The sequence below is a fragment of the Mytilus edulis genome, chromosome 14 (genome assembly GCF_963676685.1).
Source record: "Mytilus edulis chromosome 14, xbMytEdul2.2, whole genome shotgun sequence".
Lineage (NCBI taxonomy): Eukaryota > Metazoa > Mollusca > Bivalvia > Mytilida > Mytilidae > Mytilus > Mytilus edulis.
This window is the reverse complement of record NC_092357.1, coordinates 20,224,192-20,230,191: the sequence shown is the minus strand read 5'-3', so window position 1 is coordinate 20,230,191 and position 6,000 is coordinate 20,224,192.

Below are 6,000 nucleotides of genomic sequence, written 5' to 3'. Positions count from 1 at the left end.
ATTGTTGGGTTGCTGCCCCTAAATTGGTAATTTTAAGGAAATTTTACTGTTTTTGGTTATTGTCTTGAATATTATTATAGATAGATATGAACTGTAAACATCAATAATGTTCAGCAAAGTAAGATTTACAAATACGTCAACATGATTGAAATGGTCAGTTGACCCCTTTAGGAGTTATTGTCCTTTATAGTCAATTTTTAACAATTTTTCGTAAATCTTAATAATCTTTTACAAAAATCTTCTCCTCTGAAACTACTGGGCCAAATTAATCCAAACTTGGCTACAATCATCATTGGAGTATTTAGTTTTAAAAATGTGTGGCGTGACCCTGTCAACCAACCAAGATGGCCGTTATGGTTAGAAATAAAACATAGGGGTAAAAATGTAGATTTTGGCTTATAACTCTAAAACCAAAGCATTTAGAGCAAATCTGACACGAGGTAAAATAATCTATTATGTCAAGATCTATCTGCCCTGAAATTTTCAGACAAATTGGACAACCCGTTGTTGGGTTGCTGCCCCTGAATTAGTAATTTTAAGGAAATTTTGCAGTTTTTGCTTATTATCTTGAATTTCATTATAGATAGAGATAAACTGTAAACAGCAATAATGTTCAGCAAAGTAAGATCTACAAATAAGTCAAATGATCAAAATTGTCAGTTAACCCATTAAGGAGTTATTGTCCTTTATAGTCAATTTTTAACCATTTTTCAAAAATTTTAGTAATCTTTTAAAAAATCTTCTCCTCTGAAACTACTAGGCCAAATTTAACCAAACTTGGCAACAATCATCATTTGGGTATCTAGTTTTAAAAATGTGTGGCGTGACCCTGCCAACCAACCAAGATGGCCACCATGGCTAAAAATAGAACATAGGGATGAAATGTAGATTTTGGCTTATTTCTCTAAAACCAAAGCATTTAGAGCAAATCTGACAGGTTATAAATAGTTTATCAGGTCAAGATCTATCTGCCCTGAAATTTTCAGACAAAACAGACAACCTGTTATTGGGTTGCTGCCCCAGAATTAGTAATTTTAAGGACATTTTGCAGTTTTTGCTTATTATCTTGAATTTCATTATAGATAGAGATAAACTGTGAACAGCAATAATGTTCAGCAAAGTAAGATCTACAAGTAAGTCAAATGATCAAAATTGTCAGTTGACCCATTAAGGAGTTATTGCCCTTTATAGTCAACTTTAAACCATTTTTCTAAAATTTTAGTAATCTTTTAAAAAATCTTCTCCTCTGAAATTACTGGGCCAAATTTTACCAAACTTGGCTACAATCATCATTTGGGTATTTAGTTTTAAAAATGTGTGGCGTGACCCTGCCAACCAACCAAGATGGCCACCATGACTAAAAATAGAACATAGGGATGAAATGTAGATTTTGGCTTATTTCTCTGAAACCAAAGCATTTAGAGCAAATCTGACACGGATAAATTGTTTATCAGGTCAAGATCTATCTGCCCTGAAATTTTCAGATGAATCTGACAACCCATTGTTGGGTTGCTGCCCCTAAATTGGTAATTTTAAGGAAATTTTACTGTTTTTGGTTATTGTCTTGAATATTATTATAGATAGATATGAACTGTAAACATCAATAATGTTCAGCAAAGTAAGATTTACAAATACGTCAACATGACCGAAATGGTCAGTTGACCCCTTTAGGAGTTATTGCCCTTTATAGTCAATTTTTAACAATTTTTCGTAAATCTTAATAATCTTTTACAAAAATCTTCTCCTCTGAAACTACTGGGCCAAATTAATCCAAACTTGGCTACAATCATCATTGGAGTATTTAGTTTTAAAAATGTGTGGCGTGACCCTGTCAACCAACCAAGATGGCCGTTATGGTTAGAAATAAAACATAGGGGTAAAAATGTAGATTTTGGCTTATAACTCTAAAACCAAAGCATTTAGAGCAAATCTGACACGAGGTAAAATAATCTATTATGTCAAGATCTATCTGCCCTGAAATTTTCAGACAAATTGGACAACCCGTTGTTGGGTTGCTGCCCCTGAATTAGTAATTTTAAGGAAATTTTGCAGTTTTTGCTTATTATCTTGAATTTCATTATAGATAGAGATAAACTGTAAACAGCAATAATGTTCAGCAAAGTAAGATCTACAAATAAGTCAAATGATCAAAATTGTCAGTTAACCCATTAAGGAGTTATTGTCCTTTATAGTCAATTTTTAACCATTTTTCAAAAATTTTAGTAATCTTTTAAAAAATCTTCTCCTCTGAAACTACTAGGCCAAATTTAACCAAACTTGGCAACAATCATCATTTGGGTATCTAGTTTTAAAAATGTGTGGCGTGACCCTGCCAACCAACCAAGATGGCCACCATGGCTAAAATAGAACATAGGGATGAAATGTAGATTTTGGCTTATTTCTCTAAAACCAAAGCATTTAGAGCAAATCTGACAGGTTATAAATAGTTTATCAGGTCAAGATCTATCTGCCCTGAAATTTTCAGACAAAACAGACAACCTGTTGTTGGGTTGCTGCCCCAGAATAAGTAATTTTAAGGACATTTTGCAGTTTTTGGTTATTATCTTGAATATTATAATAGATAGAGATAAACTGTAAACAGCAATAATGTTCAGCAAAGTAAGATCAACAAATAAGTCACATGACCACAATTTTCAGTTTACCCCTGAAGGAGTTATTGCCCTTTATAGTCATTTTTTAACAATTTTCATAAATTTTTTTAAATATTTTTCGTAATTTTTAGAATATATTTTCCACTGTAATTACTAGGCCAAGTTCATTATAGATAGAGATGATTGTAGCAAGAAGAATGTCCAGTAAAGTAAGATCTACAAACACATCATGATCACAAAAACACAATTTTGTCATGAATTTATCTGTGTCCATTGTTTAATATGCACATAGACCAAGGTGAGCGACACAGGCTCTTGAGAGCCTCTAGTTAACAATTATTTCAGATCTAAATTCAAACAGAAAAAGAATAAATAATTAAGTCTTTCCACTTTTTTGTGGAAAGACTTATTGTTTTTCTTCTGATTATTATTATTTTTTTTTTCCGCCAAATTTTGTTCTTGTGATAAATGTTTGTTTGGCAATATGTCGCTTAGATATTTCTCATATGGTGTCGTATAGTTTATGCGCTTTTAAATTTCACCCTGCTAAGGCGAACCATTTTCTTTGTAAGAGTTATCTCCCTATTCACTGTTTTTCATCTGTGTGCATCTCCTTCGTAACAAAAAAAGATAGCGACAAAATTCTTTTTACAAATTGTTCGTTATATCCTCAAGAATATTTGGCTAATTTGGATCGAAGCGATTCGATGACATTTTATAGGAGTTATCTACCTTTACAAAATAAATTTGTCGGTATGTTTTTTTAACTCATAAACAGTTAACCGTATAACCCTGGAATGTTTTTATTTGAGGCCCCTAGGTGCTAACTTAGAAAATGAGGTCAAGGTCAAAAGTCAAGGTCAAGTTCTCAATTGTGACTTTTGCTTGTTTTTGCATTTTCTCCGACACTTTAAAAGATACAAATAAAAGAACAAGTGCAAAATGTCTGCTTTATTGTTATGAAGATATGCTCCATTAAGTCTGATACAATTTAATGGCATCTTATAAGAGTTAGTGCCCCTGAAATGTCTTGATATGAGGTTATTTGATTATAACTTCAACTAAGTTTATTATAAAGGCATTTGACTTTGTACAAAAGGTTAGGTGACAAATGACCTTGAAAAATGACTACCGGAAGTGACCTTGAGAAAACCGGAAGTAGCCTTTTTTGCAATTTTTTCATACAAAAGTACTCAGAATCCATATATTTTGTCATATAGATACATAAACTGATTACTGAAGCCTAAAAATGACTTCCAACAAACCGGAAGTGGCCAATTATCTCCCATTCTACATATAAAAGTATATAGAAGATATATATTTTTGGAATCAGTGTCAAAGAAGCTATCCTATGAGACCGGAAGTGACATTCATTTCACCGGAAGTAGCATATTATCTCCCTTAATTAACTCAAAAATTATAATTTAACCATTATTTTTCGCATCAGTATGAAGAAACTATCTTCTTAACAAAATTTCTTTGATGTGGAAAGACTTTCAATTGTTCTCTGAACAATTGGTTTTTAATTAAATATGAATCGGTTCTGATTATTATTGTGTATGTTTTCTTTTTAAGATATAAAAACAAATGTATAAGAAATCAAATATGTAAATTAATATAAATAAAATCCGAAATAAAACAAAAGTATAGTATAAAGTGCACTAAAACATTCATTTCCCTTGGCTTAAGGATGATTCCTTCTTGAAAAATAATTTTCTTGGGTAACACATATTCATACCTCCCTCAGGAACGGAAAATAAATACATACTATAAGATATACATGGGAAAAAGTTCTCATATTCCCAAACATCAAAAACCAGTTATTCTGATTGAAATGCAAATAATGATAAAATGTCAAACTTCATTCTTGTTAACTTGGCGCTACTGGACAAAGTTAAACAAACAGCTCTTTTGTTATTTTGATCACGTTAATTTAGAAAACGCATCCCGTAGTGGTCGGTTTAAATGGTCAATTGAACATGTGTAAAGCAAAAATCGAGTTGTAAATCAGTTTTTTTTTAAAGATGTAATGAATCATTATACAGTCAGTTTTTGTATATGATCGTAATTTTGATTATAACTATGACATGGCTACAACAAAGGATTGGTATAATCATAATATTATTTGTATCAGTGTGGTTTTATATATTGTAAATGCTCTATCATTTCATGTTATGGATATGGAACATGTGGAAGGACAACTAACGATGGGCAAAATTGTTTTTTTCCTTCATGAAATAACCTTAAATAGATATTTGTATCTAACGTGAGAGTACCAAAATTGCACCTATTTTAACAGTTGTGTAACCTACGTTTATTAATGCTTCAGACAAAAGTGTTCATTATGAGTTTATTTTGTAGATGTATCATTCTTTACGATATAGTTTCACAGATTTAATTTTGAATCCATATTGAATCATAGCAAAATTGGTCTGAACTGACCTCAAAACCATCCATGCTAAAATTCGCATCGTCAAAAGTCGAATAACAGACCATTGGTTGAATTACTTCTAATAGTTTGAACAATTGGATATTAGTCTTTGCTTGCTCTTCATTTTTAAAGAAATGGAAACATGTAATTATAACATATTGTATTTGCTTATTTAAAAAAGATGACGTTTTGATGACGTCACATGGCGACGTTTCCGTACATTTTGCTTTTCCAGTAAACACTTCATCTGTTGATAAATTCTGTGAACATTTTGTGTTTATCTAAATATTTTTACCTTTGTTGAAAGACGTGCATGGTATCAAATCATTAAAATACTAATTGCTTAGTCTTTAGGAAGTCTAGTAAGATTTTTTGCTATTTTTTGCTAAAAAGGTGCAATTTGCTTAATTACGGTTTTGATAATTAAAGTTATATTTATTTTGTGAATTCATTCTCTTAAATAAATGATAATTGTACGAATGGATTAAGTTGATGTATGATTGTTTTGTTTTTTTAATATAAGTCGCTTAATTGTCATAGTTCATAATTTCCAGATGAGATTAAAAACAAATCCACAGTTTCTCCACATACTTTTACACCCTTAAACCCTTCAATATGTAGAAAGTAGGCATTTATTTTTTATTACTTTTTTTAACATGTCAGAAAATGTGTTGGTGAACGAAGATTTAAAACAATTACCATTATCACATCCCGTTATAACTATTAAGTGATGACCCTTAAAATAAGCATTTTCTGATTTCAACCAAAATGTTTTGATTCTTTTTTTCACGGCTCTAATTTGATGCCTATCATGTGCTTATATTAAGTAGTTTAACTTAGAATTTATGTATTCAAAACTGCTCATCCAATAGAAATTGTTATTTTCGATTTACATTGTCAAGGAGAGTTTTAGGGTACTATATTTGAAAAAGTGAGTCATTTACAAAATAGCATTTT